Source organism: Microtus pennsylvanicus, chromosome 8 (genome assembly GCF_037038515.1).
Source record: "Microtus pennsylvanicus isolate mMicPen1 chromosome 8, mMicPen1.hap1, whole genome shotgun sequence".
Taxonomy (NCBI): domain Eukaryota; kingdom Metazoa; phylum Chordata; class Mammalia; order Rodentia; family Cricetidae; genus Microtus; species Microtus pennsylvanicus.
In genome coordinates, this window is record NC_134586.1 from 79,937,332 (window position 1) to 79,964,373 (window position 27,042).

General features: G+C 40.1%; 1 long non-coding RNA gene across 2 annotated transcripts; it reads left to right on the forward strand.

Moving 5' to 3' along the window:
- The first annotated feature begins 2,349 nt into the window (after nt 1–2,349).
- LOC142855611 (uncharacterized) lies at nt 2,350–25,442 on the forward strand. 2 transcript variants are annotated; one of them, XR_012911533.1, is made up of 4 exons: nt 2,350–2,441; nt 4,903–4,963; nt 19,484–19,783; nt 24,432–25,442. It is a non-coding gene; the product is annotated as an uncharacterized LOC142855611 (long non-coding RNA). The 2 variants fall into 2 exon arrangements; XR_012911532.1 differs by lacking the exon at nt 19,484–19,783 and adding an exon at nt 22,767–22,930.
- The last annotated feature ends 1,600 nt before the right edge of the window (nt 25,443–27,042 follow it).

The following is a 27,042-nucleotide window of genomic DNA, read 5'->3' on the forward strand; positions in this document are numbered from 1 at the left end:
ACTCCAAAAAACAATAATTTAAACCCTCAAATGGGAAGGGTTATAAAATCCAAAGACGTGGTCTATCAAATATAGAGGACTGGGCATTGGTCTGTGACTTTTCTTCAGGAACATTGCTGAGCCTCACATGTCCTTATTTTGAGTAGGTCCTGAGAACTTGGAAGAAGAAATATCCATTGGAACAGACCTAAATTATTATTTGGAAAAATAAATTTCCTCTAAATTATAGTACCCTTTGTAGTAATCAGTAGCATTGTTTAACATTGTTTGGAAAGCTCTGGAAATTCATTTTTCTGTCTTCTAATATGTAGAAATAAAGAAACATTAAATGTGGAAAACAGAATAGTTTTTTGTAGGTCATTGGTTATGCTGCCACAAAAGTCCCATGAATACAAGATCCAATCTATACCATCCTGCAACCAGAGGGAAAGGGAATTCTCCTCACTTCCCCCTTCTACTCTTCTGTTTCAAACTTCTATACCTAGAGAAAGCTTCTTTTGGTGTTACTTATTTATTGCATTTATGTCCTTTTCTCCTAGACATAATGATCCTGGAAGGAAGGAATTTCAGCCTGTTAATCTCTGCATCTTTAACATTTATCACAGGCTCAAAACATTACAGGTTTTAAAAATCTTTCAAGGAAAAAAGAAACTTAAGTCAATGAAAAAAGAATGATTAAGTCATGTATAGATAAGGAAAAATCTTTAAGGTGTTTTAGCAATGGAAGAAGCCAGCCTAAAAAGGATCACACAAAGTATAATTTCAATCATAAGCTACTTTGAAAGCGACAAAGCTATAGAGAGAGTTAAGAGATCCATGATTGAAGGAGGTTAGATGATTGACATAAAGGAGTGTGAACAGGAGAAGCTCAGATTGTCTTTAAGCTGAGGATGCTGTAATTGAGGATATTGATGCCGTTGACATAAGCAGTACATGTGTAACTAGAAGAGTGGGCCTTACACACACTACAGAGCATGGGTAAGAATAAACTACCAGTATTAGCTCATCATTTATAAGAAGGTGTAACATGAATGCAAGGCGCTAATAGCTGTAGACATTGCAGCAGCAGAGAAATCAGCTATCTGGAGTGCTCTGTGTCATTTGATCAATTATTCTGTCATCTAACTCTGTAACAAAAAGGTCTAAACTCTATAAAAAGAATGTCATTAAAAGTAAGACTCAATGGGAATCAGGCAATAGATGATGTTTTTAAAAAATAAATGCTTGAAACACGTGCTACTAACACAGATAAAAAACACAATGGAATCCATGAGCAGCAACGTGGTGCCAATAGATTCTTTATGAAGGTCCATGACTCCACTAGCATTGGGAAGCTGGCTAGGTTCCCAGTTCCAGGCATGATTTACCTCATGTTGAATGGTCTTTAATTACAATTAGGCAGCTGTTGATTTCTACCAACATGTTGAGGGCCACTTATCTATCTTTTTATGCATATCTTGCTGTGCTCATAATTGCCATGGTTCCTAGGTGGTGTAGGACTGTTTACTTCCCTCCCTTGGCAGCTTGCATAGTATCTTCTGAAACAATGGAAACTAGATTGCAGGAAAGAGGCTTTCAGGTCAGATCCAGCTTGAGTCATCCAAGCCAATTGTCTTAAGTGTGTGATGTCTTCAGCAATAGGGGCCTCCCTCGACCACTGAGGGCTGCATCTATAATCTATATTGCTTTGGGAGTTGCTTGGATGACCTGACCAACCCTTCAAAAGGGAGTTTCTTCTCCTCCTGGAGATTTTGTTAGGGAACTAACAGAGCATTATCAATAAAAAAAATGAAAATAGTGAAGAAATACTCCAAAAACTGTTCATCATCATTAACCATCAGGGGAACACAAAGTAGGATAACCTTGAGATTTCATCTCACCACATTCAGAATGGGCAAGATTGGCAAAACCACTGGCAGCAAAGGCTGGGGAGTCTGTAGATAGGGGAACCCTTATTCTCTGTTGGTGGAAACATAAACTGGTGCAGTTGCCATAGAAACTAGCTTGGAAAAATCCTCAGAAAACTAAAAATAAATCCACCACATGGCCCAGCTATACCACTCTTTGGCAATGCCCAAAAAAATCAACAACCTATCTTACATAACTTGTTCAGCGATGTTTATGGCCACCCTATTCACAATAGCCAGGATATGGAAAATGACCTAAACATCCTGTGGTATAAATGGCCCCCATAGGCTCATAGGGAGTGGCACTATTAGGAGGTATAGCCTTTTTGGAGTAGGTATGGCTTTGTTGGAGGAAGTGAGTCACTAGGGTGTGGGCTTTGAGTTCTCAAATGCTCAGACTAGGTCTAGTGTGACATTTACTTCTTGCTGCCCGCAGATCAAGATGTAGAACTCGCTGCTCCTTCTCCAGCACCATGTCTGCCTGTGTGCCACCATGCTTCCTGTCATGATGATTTTGGATTAAATCTCTGAACTGTAAGTCACTCAAGCAATTGTTTTTCTCTATAAGAGTTGCTGTGGTCATGGGGTCTCTTCACAGCATTAGAAATCCTAAGACACAACCTTCAACATATAAGTGGATAATGAGAATATGATACAGATGCACTATGGAATACTATTCAGCAATAAAGAAAATTGGAATCATGAAAATTGCAAGCAAATGGATGGACCTAAAAAGGATCATATTAATTGAGGTGACCTGGACCCAGAAAGACAAATGCCACATTTTCTCTAATCTTCAAATCCTCAGATGTGAGTATACAATGTAGACTAACCAAAGAGACCAGGAAAGTGTATAGGGATCATAGGTAGGGGGAAGAGATTGAGAAGGGGATAGCAGGATGCAGCTGACAGGAAGCAAGAAACAGAGTAACAGGGAAAAGGCTCTAACTGAGGATTTGGGAGGGAGGCAGATCAAGACAGAGGAGGAAGGACAAATGACAAGGTTGTTTAATAAAGGAAATTATACTATTTTATATTTTAAAATTAAACTAAGTACATATAAATTTATGAACACAGAGAGAGATAGAGAGGTGGAGGAGGGAGGCAGGGAGGGAGGGAGGAGAGAGAGAGAGAAAAAGAGAGAGAGAGAGGGAGAGAGAGAGAGAGAGAGAGAGAGAGAGAGAGAGAGGGAAGGAGGGAGGGAGGGAGGGAGGGAGGGAGAGAGAGAGAGAGAGAGAGAGAGAGAGAGAGAGAGAGAGAGAGAGAGAGAGAGAAAAGATTAAAGGAAGCTAGGCCTTTTAGGCTGACAATGTTCCCAACAAGAACCATAGACTATCAAAAAAATAATTCCTAAAAACTGTTTTCATAAAGGAACACTCTGGAAATTCCTCAACAGGAAGCATGGCATAGCTTTGACAATACACCCACACATTTTCATTGTTTGGCTACCCATCTTAATCACCATATCACCCGTCTGCCATCCTTTGCTCTGTCTTTTCTTTCCCCTTGTAGTCTAACCTTGAATGCTGGACACTAAAAAACGTTTTCTTTAATTGAGACTTACATAGCTCTTGATGCAATAACCATGGTCATTATAAAATTAAGCAAAAAAGGAAACTTGCTCAGCAGATTCTCAGTTATGCAGACAGGACCTACAGAGCCAGGACAGAAACAGCACATTTAACATGTGTCCCCACAGACACACGGATAAAACTCACATGTTAATCTGGGGAGCTATTTTTCAGCTGTGTCTGTGCCGGTTTGCTTTGGCCAGCGCCAAAGGTTTAAAGGCAGTTCATAGTGGGCACGGAAAAAAGTGAGAGTAAACCTCTCAGCCTAGTGTCGGTCATTGGCTCCTCAGTCTCAGAGGAATGTGGGCTTCATCAGGCTGAGCTGACTCGTACAGGAGAAACGCGAGACTCTAGCAGGTCACTCTCCTTTGTTGAGCTGCTCCTTCTTGTCAAGCCACAGGGCTGCACGCTGTGGCTCTTGCTTGTCACTGGGAGCCTATCACAAAGCCCCTTCTGTTAAGACCCCACACCTGAAACTACCACCAGTCAGCGGAGCATAAACAGTAAGGTGGAGCCAGTATCCCAAAGCTCCCCGCGCACAATAGCCTCTGCTGTCACAGAGCCACAATCCCTGGCTCTTCGGGTGGTATATTTTTCCCCATCATATGCATGACAGAAAGTCTAATGGAGCCTGGAGTAGCTTTTAAGATCCTATAAAATGGACTATTATCAGTTTCATCGGTGTCCCAAGATGTCTCCCTGGATGTCAGGGAGCCCACAGTGGCTGTATTTTCAGTCCTGGGGTCAGCAGGGAGCAGAAAAGAATTAGTTGAAAGAATTAGGGAGAGTGGCGGGGGCAGTGGGGAGGGGGCTGTTTGCAAACCAGAATACAAGCTCACTACTCACAGTCTTGCTAGATGAATGAGCACTTCTTCAGTTCCCTTTGGATTATGCTTTATTTCAGTCTTTACAACTGAGACATAACATGTACTGTTACAAATCTGTTCCTTAAAAGACCACTTGACTTCTGTTCTTAATGATAAACATCTTAACAACCTGAAAATATTTTATGTCCAAGTTTGGAATGTATAATATTTTCAATTACACCATAATATTGGGGAAAATATTAAGTGTGAAAGAACATTGAGTCACCAGGGAGTCACGCCTGCCATTTTCTAAGATTTAAATGGTGTGGTAAAATTGAAAAACATTTTGTGTGTTTTAGAAGTTTATTTAATCTTTAGATAAGATCTCACAGTGTAGCCCAGGCTTGACTAGAACTCACTGTCTAGCACAGGTGTCTCAAGCTCATGACATTCTTCTTGGGAGGCCTCAACCTCCCACCTGTTGAACTCAGAATAAGCTGCCATATCTAGCTGAAAAAGCCTGTAAAATCTTTTTAAAAACTTACTTTTTTTTATTTGATGTGTTGAGTGTTTTGCTAGCTTGTATGTCTGTGTACCACATGCATGGGGTGCCCACAGAGTCCAGAAGAGAGTGTGGAATCCCCTGGAGCTGGACTTACGGGCAGCTGTGAGCCTCCAGGTGTGTATCTAGGAAGCAGACACGGGTCCTCTGGAAGAGCAGCAAGCTCTCTGAACCACTGTGCCATCTTTCCAAGCCTCTGGAAAGGACCTTGACATGCGGAGAGTACCACTCTATCTGACCTAGAAATCATAGTCCAGTAAGAATTGAAGCTACTGTTTTCACATGTTGGTTTCTATTAACATTCCCAGAGTTTCCAAAATTTGTGAGGTGATAAATAACATTTAGGACTCACGGAGTACATGAGCTTAGAGCTCCTTCTTATTTTGGTTGTTATTGAACATAGTTCTCTGTCCACAAGGTCAACTGTACAAACCTAATTTTCTTGCCTCTTAATCTAAGGATCCTATCATCTTGCAGGAAAAGTGTTTAAGTTGGACAGGATCACATCCTCTAAGGCATTTGAGAGAGATACATCTGACCAAGGTGTCATTTATGGGTGATGACATTCTCCACAACACCCTTAGAAGCTGCTAACCACTTGCTTCTCATGCATGATCCCTGCCATATGAGTGGCTCTTCCCATGGCTTCTAGTTTGCCTTTCTGTATACATGTCTTTATGTTCCTTCTAAGAGGCATGAATGTGGAGGCTTCTGAGGTGCCCAGCTTCTCAGGTTCAGGGCACAGCATTTCCTTTCTGGCTCTTCAGAGATCTTTCTAGGAACACAGGGCTCTCAGCACCTCTTTCCATGAACACAGATCTCTGCTTCTACAGCCTTCTTCTGAGGTTTCAGCCTCCCACACTGAGGGACTCCTTTGTGAGCCTTGGGAAAAAGGCCTTCGTCATTCCATGACTTTACCTTGCTTTTTCCCAAGGGGATAGACTTCAAGACACCATCGTGGTATAATTAGCCACTTTCTTTTTATCATGCCTTTCTCTTTCTTCTGGTCAATGAATTGAGCACAGACCCGACTATCTGATTGGATAGGGGAAAGAAAGGTGAGATTCAAAGTGGAGGGGGTAATTTATACTTCAAATCTATTATTCTGCCTTTCATGACCAATTACCTTTTACTCAGAATAATGCTCAACAATTTAGCATTAACTTATAGAATGCTCAAATGTTTGCTTGTTTTCTTAAATAAAACCCAGAAATTTAAGCACATAAGCTCAGATTTCTTTAATAGAGCAGATTCTCTCTGTTAGCTTGGAGAATTTCTCTCGTTAGTGTCTGGCTCATCCTGTAAATGTTGGTGGATGCTTTGCAGTCACCTTTGCATGGCTAGACAGTCTGCTTCAATCAACTGTTACGTTTATTAATTTGTGCATGAGGACCATACGTGAAAGCCAGGACAGCTTGCGAGAGTTGGTTCACTCCATAATGTAGGCTCTGGGGTCCTTAGATTTGCACAGAAATTCTTTAACCCCACTAAGCAATCTCACTGGCCTTTAAATAATATTTTTTAAAACTTATGAGTGGACATTATGGGCAGGGGTCTGTGATGTCAAGCTGTTTGGGCAAAGAATGAACTATTGCATGATCTTAAGCTGTGCTGAGGAATGGAAAGAAGGACTGTAGTCTGTGCTTGGGACCAAGGCTCTGCTTGCTAATGTTGCGTCAAGACTATTGAGAGAACCACCTGGGAAGTTACTAGCAATGCATGACCCTTAGAATTACTAGGAAGATATGACACAAGGTCTACATGGCTGCCCTTTCACCAACATTCCGTGTAGCTCTGATGCGTGTTAAAATTTGGGAACTGCCGGATTTAAGCAAGTGATGCTGGAAAGGGGGATTTGCCTCTGAGACTCAGTTTTCTAATTTGGGAGGAAGGCTCATCCTCTGCTTAACCTCCTGGAAGGTGTGTGCCCAGGGAGCTTTGCTCAGTTCTATGATCATGACACAACTCCTCGATCCTCTCTCTTCAGAACACAGACACACCCGAGTGTTTGGAGACATCATATGTCCCCCAAGAGGTCAAGAGGTAAGATAACAGGATGCATAAGATCCAGCCTCGCTGAAAGTCAGCCTGCAGTCGAAAGCTGAGCTCCAGTTCTTGGTTTTGCTCCGTGTCTTACCCCATTTCTAACTTTTGCTAAGCTCTCAGTTTCTCCGTGCCTTGGCTTTGTAACCTGTGACATTAGGACCATGCAGTAGTAACTGCTGTGCCACAGAGACAGAAGGAGATGACATTTGTGTGAGAATGAGGCAAAGAATGAGGTTTACACAGGGCAAAGAATGAGGTTGTTTACAGAAGGGCACACTGTGTTGGTGCCCAAGCAATGGCCATGCATTCTTAGTTAAGTATATTTCTAAGGGTCACAGCCAGGGACACTATTTCTGCTTTGAAGGATCTTCTAAAATGTACTAGACATGTAAATTTATAATGTCAGAAGTAATTGAGACTTCCTTGTAGTATTCTAAAAAAGAAACAAAAAAAAGAAAAAATACATAAAAACAGATAATTCACAGTTGAGGGGTTAGATCAGTGGTATAGGGATTGCCTCACAAATGAGAGGTCCTGCATTCAATCTCCAGTTCTGGAAAAAGAGGCAAATAAGTAATTGATAAGGGAAGCATACTTTAAAAATAAAAGAAAAGGCAAAGAGAAACTATCAGGTAGCAAAAAGTTTATCATAATATCACAAACTGAAAAAAAATGTCTTATTAGTTAATGCATGGCAGATAGTAATAAATAATGAGGCTTGAGTCCCAGCTCTTGGCCAGTACAGGATGTTTCTGTGTGTGTGTGTGTGTGTGTGTGTGTGTGTGTGTGAAAGAGAGAGAGAGAGAGAGAGAGAGAGAGAGAGAGAGAGAGAGAGAGAGAGAGAGAGAGAGAGAGAGAGAGATCATTGAAGCCGCAGGAATACTAGGAGTCCGAGGCCTGCCTAGGCCACAGCAGGTACCAGGCCTTTTGGTGCTATGCAGAATTATACCTCAAACTAAACAAATCAAAGCTACAGCAACAACAACAGACAAAACCAAAAGAAACAGAAAGGTAAAACCTCAAACATTTCATCTAACATAATTTTGAGAGGAAATAAATCTTGGATGAGAGCATGCGTGGGTGGTCAGCTCTGTAGCTTCTAATGAAGGCCTGAAGCTTGTCTGAAGGTGGATACCACCTTGGAAATGCAGACTGTTTCATGCAGGATGAGAAATATGTGGACACTCTGTATTCCCCTTTGATTTCGAGAGTGTCACAATACACAGGTCACCCAAGCGAACAGTATCTAAAGTGTTCTAAGACTCCCCGAGTCTCCTGGGGATGGTAAAACAGGATACAGCCTTTTATTCTCATTTCCCTCCATGAAATGCTCTCTCCTCTTCTAGGAACGCAGGCTGGTGACTGTGCATACAGATAGTCACTCACAATGGGGAATGACATTTAAGCATCTCACCTTCTATGCTCTACAGCCTCTCTGTCCTTTTAAACCTTGCTGCTGGGCCAAATGCAATGGAGACTCTGTGTGACTTTCCGTTTATCTTCTCTACCCAAGCTACAAAGTTAGTGCTCGAGTGTGTCAGGTATCACCTGGGGACTTGGGAGCGAGGCTTTTTACAGTGAACCCAATCTCGTGACCTGTACCACATTGCCTTTGATTTGAAGGCGGGTTAGTTGACTACCAAGACAGCCTACTACATTAGTCAGAATCAAGTTCACCTGAAATGTGGGCACACAGTAATTGCTAGCTTGCCACATGATAGCTTCTGGCATACTGTTACACGCTGGGTACAAGTGCCAGTGGGAAATGGGGATACTTTCCTCCAGCGTGTGCTGCCTGAGCAAGGCTTTCCATTCACAATTTTAAGAAATCAGCAGTTGAAAGAGTAAAAATGATTCATATAACATTTCAATACTTTTTTTTTAAAAAAAACCATGTTGCTGCTTCTCAGTTTTCTTATAGCTCATTTTCTGTTTCTGTATGTGCAATGAAGTCTCAAAAAACAGATCTCGAACCATTTTAAAGTAAGACACCTGTATATTGCCATGTCTCTTAATATGGATATTGCTCTTTTACTCCCTATTTTTATTTCATTTATCTAGACGAGGTCTCATTATGTAGCTCAGGCTGCCCTCCTACTCCTGATCTTCCTGCCTCAATCTATCAAGTATTGGGGTTACAGGCAAGCGCCACCATGCTTGATTTTGAGAGATTTTTCTTTTTTTCCCTCCAACTGCTAATTTTATTTATTTATTATTTATTTATTTATTTTAGTAAAAGGAAAGACTAGAGAGCTAAAACTTTTCTCCCACTCTGTATTGCTTTTTTTATATTTACTAAATTAGTATGTTACCAACTTGCTTTTCCATTAATGTAGATGGTTTCTTGTTTTATTGATTTTATTGAGCTACAAATTTTTCTCCACTCCCCTCCCTTCCTCTCCTCTCCCCTTCAACCCTCTCCAATGGTCTCCATGCTCCCAATTTACTCAGGAGATCTTGTCTTTTTCTACTTCCCATATAGACTAGATCCATATCTGTCTCTCTTAGGGTCCTCATTGTTGTCTAGGTTCTCTGGGATTGTGATTTGTAGGCTGGTTTTCTTTGCTTTATATTTAAAAACCACGTATGAATGAGTACATATGATATTTGTCTTTCTGTGTCTGGGTTTCCTCACTAAATATGATGTTTTCTAGCTCCATCCATTTGCTTACAAATTTCTTTCTTTCTTTTTTAAAGTTTCATCAGTTTAATAACAATAAAAAACCCCAAAATGGAAAACTGAGGGCAAGGGAAGTGGCCCCTAGGTAGGGGCACAGGGATCCCTCTGTTCATGGCACCAGGCCTGGCCACAGGGTCCCCCAGTATTGCTGTTGCTACGAAGTTGGGGGCAGCAATTGTCCTGTGGGAGCCATTAGTCATCTGGGTCAGGACTCTTATTTCTTTTGGGATATGCTCAGCTTCTGCATGCCCCAATCTTGTCCAACAGGTCAGAGGTGAAGGCCTCAGTGGATTTGTAACAGTCAACTAACAGCTCCTTCACTCTAGCAGCCAGGGTATCATTGCTTTCCATGTCTAAGAGTTCATCCACATCTATCTCCAGCTCTGGAATCTCCTCTTCCTGGCAGTCTTAGAGACACATGAGCTGTTCTAAAATCAACTCCTCCAGGTTGAGGGGTTTCCGCTTCCATAGGTAATTTGTGGTTGTACTTGAGGGTGATGTAGTAATAAGAGCAGCGGGGCTGCGTTCCCAGCACCCCGGCCGCCTGCTCGGCTAGCTTATGCCCCGAAATAATTACACGGACACTGTATTCTTTTGTTCACTGCTTGGCCCATTTCTATCTAGCCTCTTCTAGGCTAATTCTCACATATTAATTTAGCCCATTTCTAATCATCTGTGTAGTGCCCCTAGGTGCGCTTACCGGGAAGATTCTAGCCTAAGTCCATCCTGGGTCGGAGCTTCATGCGTGCATCTTCCCTGGAGCGGGGAGCATGGCGTCTCTCTGAGGCGTCTGCTCCCGAGAGGAGAGCTGTGGAGTCTGAGCTCACTTCCTCTTCCTCCCAGCGTTCTGTTCTGTTTACTCCACCTACCTATGTCCTAACCAATAAAATGGGCCAAGGCAGTTCCTTTATTAGCCAATGCCCTTCCTCCATCAGGGTGACCTCCCCTTGCCTTCTCACTGGGAAGTTGGCTCTGGTTAGCTGGCAGCTCTGCAGGGAGGATGGCAGGGGCGCCGCAAATTTCAAGATGTCATTATTTTTCTTTGCTGTGTAATACTCCATTATGTAAATTTACCACATTTTCCTCATCCATTCCTTAGTGGAGGGGCATTTAGGTTGTTTCTACGTTCTGGCTATGACAAATAATACTTCTATGAACACAGTTGAGCACATGTCCTTGTGGCACGATTGAGCCACATACGAAAAAAAAGCAGTATTGCTGAATCTTGAGGAAGGTTGTTTCCTAATTTTCTGGGAAATCGCCACACTGACATCCAAAGGGGCTGTACCAGCTTGCACTCCCACCAGCAATGTAGAACTGTTCCCTTTACCCCACATCCTCTCCAGCATAAACGGCCATCAGTGTTTTTGATCTTGATCATTCTTACAGGTGCAAGATGGAATCTCAGAATCTATTGTTCTGATTTACATTTCTCTGGTGACTAAGGATGTTGAGCATTTCCTTAAGTGATGACCAATTTCTTGAGTTCTTTGTATATTTTGGAGAGCAGCCCTCTTTCTGATGTGGAGTTAGTGAAGATTTTTTCCCATTCTGTAGGCTGCCATTCTTTCTTGTTGATCACATTCTTTGCTTTACAGAAGCTTCTCAGTTTCAGGAGGTCTTGTTTATTAATTGTTTCTCTCAGCATCTGTGCTACTGGGATTATATTTAGAAAGTGGTCTCCTGTGCCAATGCATTCAAGTACACTTTCCACTTTATCTTCTCTGAGGTTCAGTGTGGTTGGTTTTACATTGAGGTCTTTGATCTATTTGGACTTGAGTTTTGTGCAGGGCGATAGTATGGATCTATTTTCATTCTTCTATATGTTGATATCCAGTTATACCAACACCATTTGTTGAACATGCTTTCTTTTTTCTATTTTGGATTTTTTGCTTCTTTGTCAAAAATTGGGTATTTATAGGTGTGTGCATTGATATCCGGGTCTTTGATTTGGTTCCATTGGTCCTCCTGTCTGTTTTTATGCCAATACTAGGCTGTTTTCAGTATGTAGTTCTGTATTAGAGTTTGAAGTCAGGGATTGTGATGCTTCTAGAAGTTCCTTTATTGCACAGGATTTTTTGTCTATTCTGGGTATTTTATTTTTTCATATGAGGTTGAGTATTGTTTTTTTGAGGTCATTGAAGAATTTTGCTGGGATTTTGCTGAGCAGTGCATTAGATCTGTAGATTGTTTTTGGTAAGATTGCCATTTTTACTATGTTAATTCTACCTACCCAAGAGCATGGGAGATCTTTCCATTTTCTGGTGTCTTCTTCAATTTCTTTCTTCAAAGATTTAAAGTTCTTGTCATACAGATCTTCCACTTGTTTGGTTAGAGTTACTGCAAGATATTAATATTATTTGAGGCTATTATGATGGGTGATAGTTTTCTGATTTCTTTTTCAGTCCATTTATCATCTGTGTAAAAAAGGACTACTAATTTTTTTGAGTTAATCTTGAATGCTGCTACATTACTGAAAGTGTTTATAAGTTGAAGAAGTTCCTTGGTAGAATTTTTCAGGTCACTTATATAAACTATCATATCATCAGCAAATAATGAGAGTTTGACTTCTTCTTTTATAATTTGCATCTCCTTGATATTCTTTTGTTGTCTTATTGCTTTAGCAAAAACTTCAAGTATTATATTGAATATATATGCAGAGAATGGACAACCTTGTCATGTTCCTGATTTTTGTGGGGTCACTTGGAATTTTTCCCCATTTAGTTTGATGTTGGCTGCTGACTTGCTATAATTTGCCTGTATTATTTTTAGGTATGTTGTATTTTGTCAAAGGCTTTTTCAGCTTCTAATGAGATGTTTATATGTTTTTTTTCCAGGTTTTTTTTTTTTTAAATGTGTCTCAGGCCTGCTCCCTCAGCAGCGCTCCTGTGTACCTTCTTGAGGTGGGATTCCCCTCTGTATGCTGTGGATACCATTGGTTAATTAAGAAACTGCTTTGAGCCTATAGCAGAGCACGGGCAGAATAGAGCTAGGTGGGGAAAACTAAACTGAAGGCTGGTAGAGTTATAGAGAAGTCATGGAGCCACTGCTGGAGAAAGATGTGCTGAAACTTTGCTGGTAGGCTATGACATCATGGTGATGCACAGATTAAGGAAATAAATTAAGATGTAAGAGTTAGCCAATAAAAAGCTAGAGCTAATGGGTTCAGCAGTGATTTAATTAATATAGTTAGTTTCTGTGTGGTTATTTCAGGAGTCTGGGAAGCTGGGAAATGAACAAGCAGCCTCATCGAACAAATTGGCACTCCAATATGTGCTAGCTAAATCCACATAAAACCTGCGAGAGCTTGGAAAGGAATTCTTTCCAAGATGCAGAAAAAAAAAGTTTAGCTAATTTTTTTTTAAGCTCATGGCATGTGGTAGCTCCTTTAAGAAAGTTTTTTCTGATTCAGTGGTAGCAGGAAAAAAAAAGGTGGCTTTCTAGTTCATGCTGCCAACATGAACTCTGGTTCTTTTAGGAGGCTGAGCACTTGAATGGAGTTTGTGGGCAATGTGTTGCAAGTTACTTGGTGGCAGCATGGGCCAACTGCTTACCAGAGTTGAGGTGGTGAGGACGGCTCCCACGTGGCAATGTCAGAGGCAGTGAACAGACTTCCGCCATGTTGGGCTGGGTGGGCCAAGCAGATAGGGCCATTATTTCCTCTAGCAATACCACTGTTTGGGATTTTAAGAAGCACTTAGCAGTTTAAGAAGTAATCCTGGTCAGAAAAGGATTACAGATACACAATAAAGACAAATTCAGATGAAAAAGACCTCTAAATGAGTCACAATGTTGGATAAATGTCCTCAGGCTTGGGAGAGAAAGAAGAAAAAGAGTATAGAGAGTTATAAAAAGAGGCAAGTTATTTTAAAAATAATAAAACAAAGTCTTTAAAGAGACAGTAAAACAGTCATAGATTAAAAGGAGTAAAAAAATAAGCCGCGTAAAGATGGAAAATACACAAAGAGTTTTGTGTTTTCTTTGAATTTTTTGACTGTGAAGAAGCTAGGTACAAAAAGACATTTCATTGCATGGGCTGATAATGCTAAGCTAAATCAATCTATTTTATTTAAAAATATCTTTATTCCAAAATTTTGTCTAAGGATTTGTTGCTTTGGAAAAGAGATTCTACGTTTGTATCCACGGAAGATGAGAACCTGTGGATTAATTCCACACTAATGTGATTTGATGGCCCAAGAACCCCTGAAAGGTTGCCATTAACACCTCCAAGAATACATTGCCTAACAAAAAGCAGGAAGCAGTTTGGAGAGAACTATGCCCAAATTCCCCAAATGATTGTTTGTAAATGTTTGTTTACATTTAAAGGGGGATATGATAAAGAGATGAATACTTTGTATTAGTATGGATCTTGGTCTATTGATACAAATTTACGGACAATTTTGTTATTTGTATATTTCTGCTCTTGATTAAGGTATTGTGTTTGTGAAGCTCATTTAAAAATGTAATGTATAATTAAGAAATATAGATTAATAGATAATCATCCATAATAGCCAAGCTTGTACTCATGTTAGCTAAGTTTCATATGTATATTTATATGTGTTTGTGTATGTGTGTTTCAGGTAGGGATTTTTCAAATCTTTCAGAATATGGCATTTAAAATGTTTTAAGAAGTTAGGACTTTTCATGACATGAGATACACCTGCTCCTGGCATCACCAATTACTTCAAGAAGAAGATGGGCACCAAAAAATCTCCTTATGGAATTTGTTAGCTATTTGGGCAAGAAACTGCTCCTTCCTGGACTGCTTGATGAACTGAATATGCAGGATCCATGGAGAAAGGACTGCTGAAGTTGCTTAAAGAAGATGAGATAGTCCTTTGGGATTTCTGCTTCATGAAAGAGTCTGCCAGACATTCTGCAGAACACAGAAGAAAGTGACTGACAAACTGTCAATTTAGGTGAAACTGTCATTGAAATTTCCTGTTTCATGGAAATCTCTGCTGGATACTATGGGCCTGTAGGCTGAAAATGGATGCTCCAACATTATAGAAGAACTTTAGGTAACTGTCCAGGCAGCAAGATGTCTCTGTCAATTCTAAAGTTTTGAAAGTTGATTACAATGCACTTCTTGTTTATTAGGCAATATTATATCCTTCTGGAGTCTTTGATGGAGTTGAAAAATACATAGTTATAATTATAGTTTTCTTTAGTTATGATAAAAGATAAAGTAGATATAAATATTGTAACTGTAATTTTGCTTGATACCTGTTTTGTTATATGTAATTTTGCTATATTAACATTAAAACCTTCCTTTTTTATTTAAACAGAAAACTGGAAATGGTGTGGGAGGTTCTTCTGCCTATGTGTTGCTTTTATTGGTTAATGAATAAAGAACTGGTTTGACCTGATAGGGTAGAGTAGAGCTAGGTGAGGAAAACTAAACTGAATTCTGGGAGAAAGAAGGCAGAGTCAAAGAGAAGTCATGGAGTCACCAGACAAGAAAGACATGAGCTGCCACATAGAACCTTGCCTGTAGGTCATGAGCCTTGTGGTAAAATATAAAATAATAAAAATATGAAATTAATTCTAGATGTAAGACCTTGAAGGAATGGTGCAGGAGAATTGTCTGTATTCTGTCAATCATGTTTTAAATAAACGCTGATTGACCAGGCAGGAATTATAGGTGGGTCAACCAGACAGAAAGTAGAGGTGGGGCCATGAGAACAGGAGTATTCTGGGAAGCAGGAAGCTCCGTTCGCACTCCAGCCCAGACTTTGAAGAAGCAACATGTGATCTGCCCCACTGTAAAAGGTACTGAGCCACATGGCTAACATAATGGGGTTAATATAAGTGATAAGAGCTAATAAGAAGCCTGAGCTAATGGGCCAATCAGTTTATAACCTATGTAGACCTCTGTGTGATTTTCTCTGGAACTTGCTGTCTGTGGGGTACCTGGTGGGACAGAAACCCCAACAAACAGGCCCGTTCGTGTTATACAGAAACATACTTAAGTGACTGGCCAAGCAGTGATTGTATTAATACAGTTTCTATGTGGTTATTTCAGGAGTCTCGATGGCTGGAAAACAAACAAGCAGCCTCATACTACACCTGCTCCTATGGAAGTCCCTGCCTTAGGCCTGCTCTGTTGGAGGTTGCTGGCTTGGGCCTGTTTCTGTGGATGTCCGTGCCTCAGGCCTGCTCCTCAGAGGTCACTGGCTTGGGCTGGGTATACAGCAGCAGTCTCTAATTCAGGCCTGCTTCCTCTGTGGTTGCTCCCTTGTACCTGGTCTTGGCTTGTTTCTTCCCAGTTTTTCTACCTTTTGCCTCTGGGCTTTTATCTTTCTTATTCTGTATATATGACTTCACTTCTTTCTCTGTGGCTTGCTGTGTAGCTGAGTGGCTTGGTAACTAACCCCTGATGTCCTCCTTTCCATGATCTCTCCTTGCTCCTCATTCTCTGTTCTCCTCAGCTACTCCTTTTAATCATCTCAGTTCCCCTAGTCCAGTGATGGTGTTGTCTACAGGGGACTGGTCCCTCCTACATGAAATCATGAAAATGCCCACAAACAGGCCCACAGGCCAATCTGAAAGACGTAATTTATCATCGGAGATCCCCTCTCCTCTTCCCAGAAATATCCAAGTTTGTCAAATTAGCAAGAGCTAATAAGCACTGTACAGTTATGAGCTACATCAAAAATAGAATAAATTCACAAAATTATAGTCAATTATCCATAATTCTCATTTCCCTGGAAACAGGACCACTTGGCCTTCTAATACATAGATGATTCTTGCTAAACAGTTAGATTTCCCAGTGTATTATAAATCACAGGAGGAGTGAGTACATAATGTGCCATGCTATATGAGAGGAGCTGTGAAATGAGGGGTTTGCAGCTGAGCCTTTTAGGAACGCATTCATGGAACTTTCTCAACACAGTCTAACAGTCGAGCGAACACTGACAATTGTGTAGTTATACTGAAGGAAATGTAACAGAGAACTATGTAGTTATATTATATATGAATGAAAGTACATATCTAAGAACCAAATTAAAATGTTCAAGTTTTAGCAGAAAAACAAATTTAATTTATAATATTTTGAATTTTAAAGATTTCTTAACCTCTTTCCCTTTCATATACTTTAAAAATTACCATTATTAGTTTCCTTGAATTCTTGTTGGCTCAGTGTTTTTGATCATCATTTACTTAGTATTTAACGTTATTTACTTTACTGTGCTGTATTGGGTGGGTGTGAGGATGCTACACTGGACATGTGGACATCAGAGGACAACTTGCAGTCGTCGCTTTCCTCTCTCCATCATGTGGGTACCAGGGGTTGGCTTCAGGTCCTCAGACTTGACAGCAGGCACTGGTACCCATTTGTTTAGTATTCTAAATCAAACAATGGAGCTAGTAAGAGGGAATTTTAAATATCAATTTAAATTCAATTTTAATGACAATATTTCCCCAAACACATGGCTTATATATTTCACAGTTTGCTTAAAGTATGACTGAAATATTTTCCAAAGATTGTACTATCAGGTGAGTATATGCTAATATGGGTTGGATTATGGTTTGACTAGGTTTCATGTGTTATGAAGTTGATCCCCAATTTGTAAAGATTATAAAGTAGTGGGACCTGGAAACAACGTAAATGCCCTTCAAGTGAAGAATGGATAAAGAAAAGGTGGTACATTTACACAATAGATTACTATACAGTGGGGGGGAAAGGACATTTTGAAATTTGCAGGCAAATGGACGGATCTGGAAAGCATCATATTGAGTAAGAGATACATGATGAAAGGGGGGGGGGAAGCTGCTACAAGGTATGAAGTGTGACTATAGATGCTGAAGAGACAACAACACCCTCTGCCACCATGGCTAACACTGAAGCCCCGCAGGTCAGAGATAAATTCCCTGCTAAGCCCCTTTGAGATTTCTGAGCCACATAATCATGAACAAAGTAAGCATTGCTTTAAGCAGTTAAATTCTGAGTGACTTTCATAGGCAACAATCCATAACCAATATGTAAATATTGAACATGTTCAAGTTTTATTACCCTCCAAACTGTAACGTATGCTTTCTCTTCCTCTGTGGCACAATGCCAGGCTGTGACAGGAGTGCTGGCCCATAAACGTTTTAAAGGTAAATCTCCCTGGTCCTCAGTACTCAAAAGTTAGAAACAGAAACTGGTGTCTATGTGATAAGTGCAATTATTAAATAATGTAATAATATGAAAAGCACAATTAATTATCACATTAGAAATTAGACACCAGAAGAAAAAGTACTCTTTAAGTCACGCACCAAGTACCATGGAACATTATATGCACCTGGAATCTGATTCGCTCTTTCTCCTGTCTATTTGTCTATCTGTCTTTTTTTATTGTGTGTACGTGTGTGTATGTACATGTGTGTGTGCAATGCTGAGGATGAATAGCCTTGGGCATATTAGGAAAGTGATATGCCACACAACTACACTCTCACATAAATCTTTGTTGAATAAGTTAGGGACTGGATAATGAGGGAGACAATGAATATGCGTGGGGTGTGAAGTTTGGGAAAGACCCTTGAAAGAATAATATGAACCAGTGTCAGTGAATGTTTAGGACTGTGTCATTAAAGACAGTAGGAGAAGAAAAGAGAGTGGCTCCAATGTGATAAGAACTGAGGTTGTCTGTCACTTGTCATCAAAGAACTCTGCACGGTCAGAAATGGAGACAGAGAGCAGCAAGGCTGGACGGGATCTCTAAACGGAAAAATCTCAGACGCCTACCTGAATGGTTTGGATGGAGTTAATTCCTAAACAGAACCATGCCCTTCACATTAGGAGTCCGGGTATCTCTCAGACCCACTACTACTGTTACTCAGAATTGATTCTTCAACATAACTACCACATTTTACTCACTTTTTTAAACCCCTGGCCTTGTTTTATGGACAGTCTAATTTTTATCAATAAAATAAGGTAAAGCGTACATCTCATTGTGCTTTAAGGAGTCCCAAATAGCTAATTTTTTTGTTTCATTTTTCTCATCCCAAGTGTGTGTATCCCAGGTGTGCGTATCCTAGGTCTGTGTGTCTCAGGGCTCGGATCCCAGATTTTATATCCCAGGTCTATATATGCCAGGCTTCTGTATCCCAGGTCTGTGTGTCTCAGGGCTCGGATCCCAGGTCTGTGTGTCTCAGGTCTTTGATCCCAGATTTTATATCCCAGGTCTATATATGCCAGGCTTCTGTATCCCAGGTCTGTGTGTCTCAGGGCTCGGATCCCAGGTCTGTGTGTCTCAGGTCTTTGATCCCAGATTTTATATCCCAGGTCTATATATGCCAGGCTTCTGTATCCCAGGTCTGTGTCTTCCAGGTCTGTATACCCAAGGCCTCTGTATTCTAGTTTGGCACTGGATTCTGCGTATAGCCAAGCATGATCTTGAATTTCTGATCCTTCTGCCTCAACTTCCCAAATGCTTGGATCACAGGCATGGACCACATCACACCCAGTTTATTGGATGAGTCTTGAGACTCTAACCCAGGGAGTCCTACAAGCTAAGCAAGGACTTTATCAACTGAGCTGTCTCAGCCCAAGATCATTATTCTTGATGACTAGAAGTTCTAGTTTTCATCAGTTGCCTGTAATTCAAGGGAGTACCCTGGGATGCCGTATATATCCTCATGCATTAATTCATTGACATATTTGCTCACATTTGCTATGGGTAGTATATGAAAATATACCCAAGTAGCATTAATCCCTCAAAGATTTTGATCCCTATTGAAATTCCAACAAATAAAAGTAGATAGATCCCAGTCAGGAAGCAGATCGGCACCCTGTTCAACTCTCATTAGAGAAGCTTCCTACTACAACAAATGGGAACAAATACAGAGACCCACAGCTAGACATGCAGAGAGAGAGCTTGGAACAATCAGCCTTAAAAGAGATGTATCAATCAGATCTCTTCCCTCAGGGCTCAGGGAACCCTGCAGAAAAGGAGGCAGAAAATGTGGAAGACCTAGAAGAGACGGAGAACACCAAGGAAACAAAGCCTTCTAAATCAACATGATCAATACACATATGAACCCAGAGACAGAGACAGCATATCCTGGACCTGCACAAGGCCTGCACAGATGGGACCTTAGAGCTGAAAGGAAAAGGGAAACAATCCCGATCCTTAGCTCAGAAACTCTCTCCAAGATATAAGCACTTGAAAATGAAAACCTAGTTTCCTCGGAAGAAGTCTCACTGGGAAGACAAACTACTCTTGAGGGTAGGTGCATGTCAGGCGGTAGGTGGCTAACAGCAAAAGAGCTTCACGGCAGCGTCTCTGCAGGTTCACTGTCTCACAGTGCCATTCCAGTGCTCTTCCTTTTCTTCTTTCATTTTATCTCATTATCTTGATTTGTGTTATATTTTTTCTTTTTACCCTACATGTCCTTCATATGTATATTGTGGCTTCCAGTTGTTTTTCTTTTATGGAATTCCCAAGCGTTTGAACGAATGGGTCTCTGTTTCTTGTGCCTTCTCTTGGTTTTCTTTCCTCTGTTTGTTTTGTTCAATTTTGATGAGTTAGTGTTTGTTTTAACTTATTGTATTTTATTATTATCTATTAAAGCCTATTTGTTTTCTAATGAGAGCTAGAAAGGGAGTGGATTTGGATGAGATGGGAAGTCAGGAGGATCTCAGAAGAGTGGAGGAAGGGGAAACTGCAATCGGGATACATATTATGTGAGAAAAATATATTTTTTTTATTGAACTATATATTTTTCTCCACTCCCCTCCCTTCTCTCCTCACCTTTTACCCTCTCCCATGGTCCCCAGGCTCTCAATTTACTCAGGAGATCCTGTCTGAAAAAATGTATTTTTGATAAAAGGAAAAAAAGAAAACGTAAGAATGGGCAAAGAAAAAAAAATCAGACTACTGTGGCTGTTGACATATTGATTTTGTAATGGAATTTTGGACAAATCTATTGAAGAAGCAGGGTAAAAAGTGGACTATATGGATTCTGTTTATGTTATTTAAAGAAAATTGTGCAGAGAAAGCTCAAATAAACACATACAAATACAAATCAAATGAAGAAATAGATATTAAATATGAAATGAATGTACTGATAGTATTAACTTTGGACTATTTCTAAGCTAGGCAAAATATTAGAACTGTTCTTTTTATTATTACTTCTAAACGTGGTCTCACTAGAGCCTCTTGTCAACACTACACAATTTGGTATACAGGTGTACATGCAGGCAAAATACCCATAAAATTCTTATGGGACTTGCTGTGTGCCCAGATAGAACTCAGGCTTGCCTTCTCCTGCCTCTGCCTTCTAAATCCAGACACTCCAGGCGCTTGCTACCAGGCCTCACTACGATTGCTCTGCTTAGATGGTTGTGGCAGCCCACCTGAATAGTGAAAAGATGCCGTGCTTCTGAAAGATGCAGGGAAGTGAATGGAAAAGCCCCTGCCAGGCTGGGATTATCCATCAATTATTACCCAACCATATTCCCAAAGGAAGCTCAAGAATTAAACTGGCAAATTTCAACACTAAATGAAAATCTAGAAAATTATGATTTTTGTTTAAAGTTTTATAGTATGATCTATTTAGTTTCTAAAATACCTCATACGCTATATTTTCTATGAATTATCTCTCCTAATAACCATATTTATGAACTTTAATAAAAATACTGTTGAGCTAGAACTCATTATAGTTTTTTTTAACTTTATTAAGAATTTTATGGGTGTTTTGACTGCATGTGTATCTGTATACCAAATGTATGTAGTGTTGACAGAGGCCAGAAGAGTGTGGTCGATCCCCTGGGACTTGGATCCCTGAGGACTGTGGTTACTAATAGTTTTCAGTCACTTCTGTGTCCTAGGATTTGAAGTTGGGTCCTCTAGAATTAAAGCTTGTTCTCATCATGGTTGAACAATCTCTCCAGTCTCCATCATATTTCTTTTGATAGTCCAAGATGTATATTATCAAAGGGAATGTGGTAGACTCCTACAAGAGTTAATTTTGTAAGAAAACTTGAGTGGGACATGGAATAACCATTGTTCTGGATGTGTCTGTAAAAATGTTCCTGGTAGAGATTAGCATTTGAATCGGTGAACTTCATGAAACAGATGGGCGTCCCCAACATCGGTGGGCATCCTCAACTTGTTCAAAGCCTGAATAGACTAAAAATGTGGAAGGAGGCTGAGATTTCCTTCTGGGACTTTGGCCTTCTCTTGTTCACAGTCACCTCTGTCTCAACCTGTGAACTCTATCACCAACTTGCCTGGGTCTTTAGATTGCACATGGAAGATTAAGAAATGTTTCAACCTCCATAGTTGTGCTGGCCCATTTCATATATTAAATGTATCTCTTTGTCTCTTTCCCTTTATCTCTTTCTATCTTTCTTATTAGTTCTTGAGAATTCTAATAACATACTATGTGTTAAAACACTCCCTGGATTAATATGCCCTTCAAACCGGATCTTGTAAGCACTGTGCGTATGGTTACATATGATAACAGATAGTCATTAACATTAAATTTTATATCAGTCCTTGGAAAGGCTCTTAAAATCAGCAGGTGACTTAAACCCGTCTAGACTAGAACTAACTTCCCCGTGACTGTTAGCTGTTTAGGGTGATTACTCATTCAATGATATTTGGTATCAGTCCCACTACTGTTAGGAGACAGGTGTTGGACTCTAATCTGAACACAACAGTCAACCTTTTTATTTTGTTTTATCATAGCCAATAGATCTATGATTCAGTAAAAGACTTTATAATGTTCATGAAACTGGTTGGAAGGCAGCAGAGTGCTCGAACACATAGTAGTACATTTTCCTAATACCAAGAGTAGGTGACATTGTTTGATTGCATGCTATATGCTATAGTACTATAAATTTTATAAGGAATATGTAATCTTATGTCTAAAATAATCATACATAATATGTACCCCCCACACACATTTGCTACTTCTTTCTTTTTGGAAGTGAAATTGAGGACTGGTCTCACCACTACTAACTAGTTGCTCAGAACTTCAAACCCAGGCTTGGGCTCCCAAATATCTACCTATTCTTTTAACCACTACATTGACATTAGATAGTGAACAGATCTCATCATGGCTGTTTTTATATGAGATTAGAATCAATCATTATTTAAAGATTACCCTTAGATCCTGAATACTAGTGGCAGACTTAACTTAGGGTAAGTGACTAAGTTCAAATTAACAGCTGTGTTTTCAATGAGTTGCATGTGATAATTACAGGCAAGCAAACCAGAGAAAACCTGCCAACACACTTTGGAGACATGAATTCTAATCACACCAATATTAAACATGAAGAAGTTACAACAATTGTTCCAAAAAATGGCATGCTAGATGAACTCATCAAGCATGAGAAAGAACCAATAGAATCATTTCCCACTGTTCAGGTAAGAATATAGCCAATTCAAACAGGAGGACCGATGCCTTCAGACTCACAGTACATGGGATTTCAGAAATCAGAGACAGCAATGAAGCTCAAAACCCGGAAGAAATTCTATTGGTAGGTCCTTTCAAATAAAGCAGTCTTGACATAAAGATCAATTGTAAAGAAGTTTAGGAAGTTGCTTGTAAATTAAAAGCAGAATAAACATAAATTAAAGATTTCCTAGCATCACACATACAAGTATAAATCCATATGCAATTTGATTTCTTATAAAATCTTTCAGCATGACCCCAATAAAACCATTTAACTTCAAAAGGGACAAAGCCCAGAACTCTGCCATGTGCCATGTGCTACACGGGCCGTTTCATACACCTGCTGTGGGTGTGTTTCTATTGCCAACACAGAAGACACGGGCAAAAATCCGTTCTAGAAACACTTTATCCAGAATTACAAACCTCTTTTCATGCTTATTTCTAGTATTGATCTGGATAACTTATCCTACTGCATAGATTGCAGAAAAGGGTTATGATTTTTATCTTTATTTTGTTTTATGAGATTACAATATAATTACATCATTTCTTCCCTCCCTTTCATCCCCTCAGAACTTCCCAAATACTCCTCTTTGATCTCTTTCAAATTCACGGCCTCTTTCTTTTAACTGTTGTTACACGTATATATTTAATGTGTATACGCACATATTTTTAAACAACCTCGCTCAGTGTGTAAAATCTTACTTGTATATATGCTCTCAGAGCTTACCATTTGGTACTGATTAATCAATTGATGTGCTCTTCCCCCCTTCCCTGGGGAGGGTTATTCCCCCCCCCCAGCTTTCCTCAGTTGCCGGTAGCTCTTTGTGCAGGGTTAATGGAGCTAGAGGAACAGGGTTAGAAATATTGCATAGAAATCATGACTTTATTCTTGTGTGTAAATTTTTGTAGCTAATAGATTTAACAAAAGTTATGATCATGATCCACAGTTTGGCTCCACAAGTGAAAGAATTTGGGTGAAAATTGATAACAAGAACATTTTTTTATGTGCAGAAAAGTCACTTTTTTATATTCTGAAAAGTAGTATCTTTATTCCTTTTTGACTAAGTATACTGCTATAAACATTAAAACTGGGACTGTATGTGGAAATAGCAAAATGCTAGTCCTTTGTTAAAACAAATAGTGTCCGTTTTTGTCTTTTTAAAAGCTAGATCTCACTCATAGCGTAGGCTGGCCTCAGACTTAACCAGTCCTTCTACCTCAGCCTCCTAAATATTAGATTACAGGGTGAGCCACTATGCCTGCCTGCCTCTTCCACTCTGAGAACCCCCTTCTTCGAGCATCTCTGGAAGAGTCTGGAAAGAAAATGTTGTTTGTCATAAACAGGCAGAAGTTGCCTGCTCTTCTGTTAGGGGTGCTGGGACAATTTTGAAACACCTTTCTAAAATGCTATGTGTTGATGCTTCAGCAGAATATAAATATCAACTAATTTGTAAACTTTTATTATTCCTACAGTTCCTGCTGGAAGAGTCTCAGTGAAACTAAGAACAGCGAGTGCTTTCAGACATGGGAGAATTACCTGAAGTGCTAGCCCCTAAAGAACACAACTGTGTCTCTTTCCCCTGTAGTCTCCTGCTCTTTGGGGGTGTTTTCCAGTGAATTTCTCTGCACTCTAAAAAGTGAAGAGAGATTACAAAGTGTGCTTTAAAGTGCATTAAATATAACATAAGGTAAATTAGTAAAACCTCTTGAAAAACTCTGCTCTCAGCTCGCCCGCTTGCTTCCTCTGGGGGAAGATAATGCGATTGTGTTGATTTAAAGGTTCTGTCGAGTTCTCTTAAGCATTCCTTTGATGCTGTGTCGCTCTGCCTCTAATAGACTGTTATTGCCCTCTATTGAGTTTACAGAGTGAGGGTAAATCTTTGGTGATGTGATTGAGCCTCTGCAAACTCAATATTGTTCACCCGGCCTTTATAACTCTCAGTTACTCTGCAGCAGAACAGCACACATTTTCATTTTTACCTTTTTAGATTTTCATTCTTTGTTCCCGAAGCTGAGAGTATATATGCTTATACATGGTCTTCAATGTCTATTTGGGGCAGCAGTAACTCATAAACAAAAGAACACTGTCAAGTGGGTTATTTTTCTTTTTTTTAAATCATTGATTTTGTGGTTGATCTTTTTTTTATTGTGTTCCATTAGGTTCTCAGCTCCACTATTGAACAGATAGTAGCTGGAGCAACTTTAACCCAGACATCTAGCCAAGGTCTAGTTGAAATATCATCGTAAAGGACCCAAGGACATGCAGAAGTGTTTCTCTGGCGACCGTTTCTACCTGGAGACTCAGCGAAGTTGTCTTCTCCTATTGAAGATGACAGACAGGAGGGCTGTGTGACTGGAAGTAACAGCATAAGTTATGAGTAGTGGAGGAAGCCCTGAGTGAATGAGGACCTGGGTTGATGGTCGCAGCTGACACATCAGGACCGTGGCAAGGATCCTAGATTCACAGCTATAGGAAAAGACAAAAGTCCCTCCACCCTGGCCCCATGAGTCTCCTCTTGTCAGAATGTGCATGTTGGCAGTGCTTCCGGAAGATGTCTACCTTAACTTCCTCCTCAGAGCAAGTTTATGGCCTGAACACTGCTCTTCTACAGAGGCTAACGCTAACTACACCTGCCTCTTGTGTGGCTGCGTACAATAGACCCTGCTGCCTTTTTATGCTTGTATATAACCAAGGTCCCTTGTTTGTCTGTATGTCAACCCTGGCTACTTGTTCAGCTACATGCAATAACTCTCCCTCACCGGTGGTTCAACTGTTTATAATAAATACTGAAGTTCTGGGATGCTAAGGTTTCCTTACCAGAGCCCAGTCCACTCGAACGCAGCTTCTTTGTCTGTATGTCTGTATGTGTCTGTCATTTCTTCATTCCCTTCCTTCCCCTCATCAGGCCAAGTCCCTGGGATGTGTGCTTGGGCATGGTAATAAATAATCTAGCGTTTAATAATGCCTAACCCTAATATTCTTTTTGGGTGTCTTAAATTATTTTCTGCTTCTTTGGTTAAACTTCTTGCAAAAATTAGTAGTTTTCACTGAAGCATAATTCAAGTTATAGTTTAAAACTGTTTATCAAGACTAGGGTATACAGTATATATGTAGCATACCCAAAGCTCTGGATTTGATCTCTAGCACAGTAAACCAGCCTCTGCCCTCCTCCAAAACACCTCCACTTGCCTATAAACTGAGGTTGGATTACTGCTACTACTATTATCACTGCTACTACTTCTACTACTAAGCTATCTAAGACAAGTGTGTTAAGATCATGTGTTCAGGCTCTCCTTTGAACCCACTACGTAGCGAGAATAGCTTTGAACTCCTGATGCTCCTCTCTTCATCTCCTTAAGTACTGCGATTACAAACATGGGCCACCATGCCCAGCTTAAAGTAAGGTGTCATGTGCTCTATTGATATGGCTCTTTCTCCTGCTGTTTTAAGAGATACAGTCACGCAGTTTGGGAGCAGATATGAGTTGGTAAGTCCTTGGTGATTGCTCTTCCTGAAATTCCTTTCTAACCGTGATGAACTGTACCCCATGTATAATTGCCTATTTGTTGTGGTTTGAAAGTGAACGATCCTTTAGAGGCTCATGTGTTTGGACGCTTGGTTTAAAGCTGATGGTGCTGTTTGGGAATGTCATTGAACCTGAAGGAGCTAGAACTTTCCTGTGGTGAGTACATTACTGTGGGCAGACTTTGAGAGATTTTTTTTGAACCTCAAGCAAGTTTTATTAAATACTGGCCAGTAAGATGGACACAGGCCGGGTCCAGAAAATGGTGCTTAATTATGTTAGTCAGGTGCTCATAAAGGCAGAACCAACAAGGCTATGGTACTTTCTGCTGTCATCAATCAAATCGGGGTGAGCATACATTCTTTGCCCTCTGTTTTTTCTTATTTTTTATTGTTTTTATTGAGCTATATATTTTTCTCTGCTCCTCTCCTTTGTTGCTTTCTATCCTCCACTTCTACCCTCTTCCATGATCCCTATGCTCCCAATTTACTAGGGAGATTTTGTCTTTTTTTTTACTTCCCATATAGATTAAATCCATGTATGTCTCTCTTAGGGTCTTT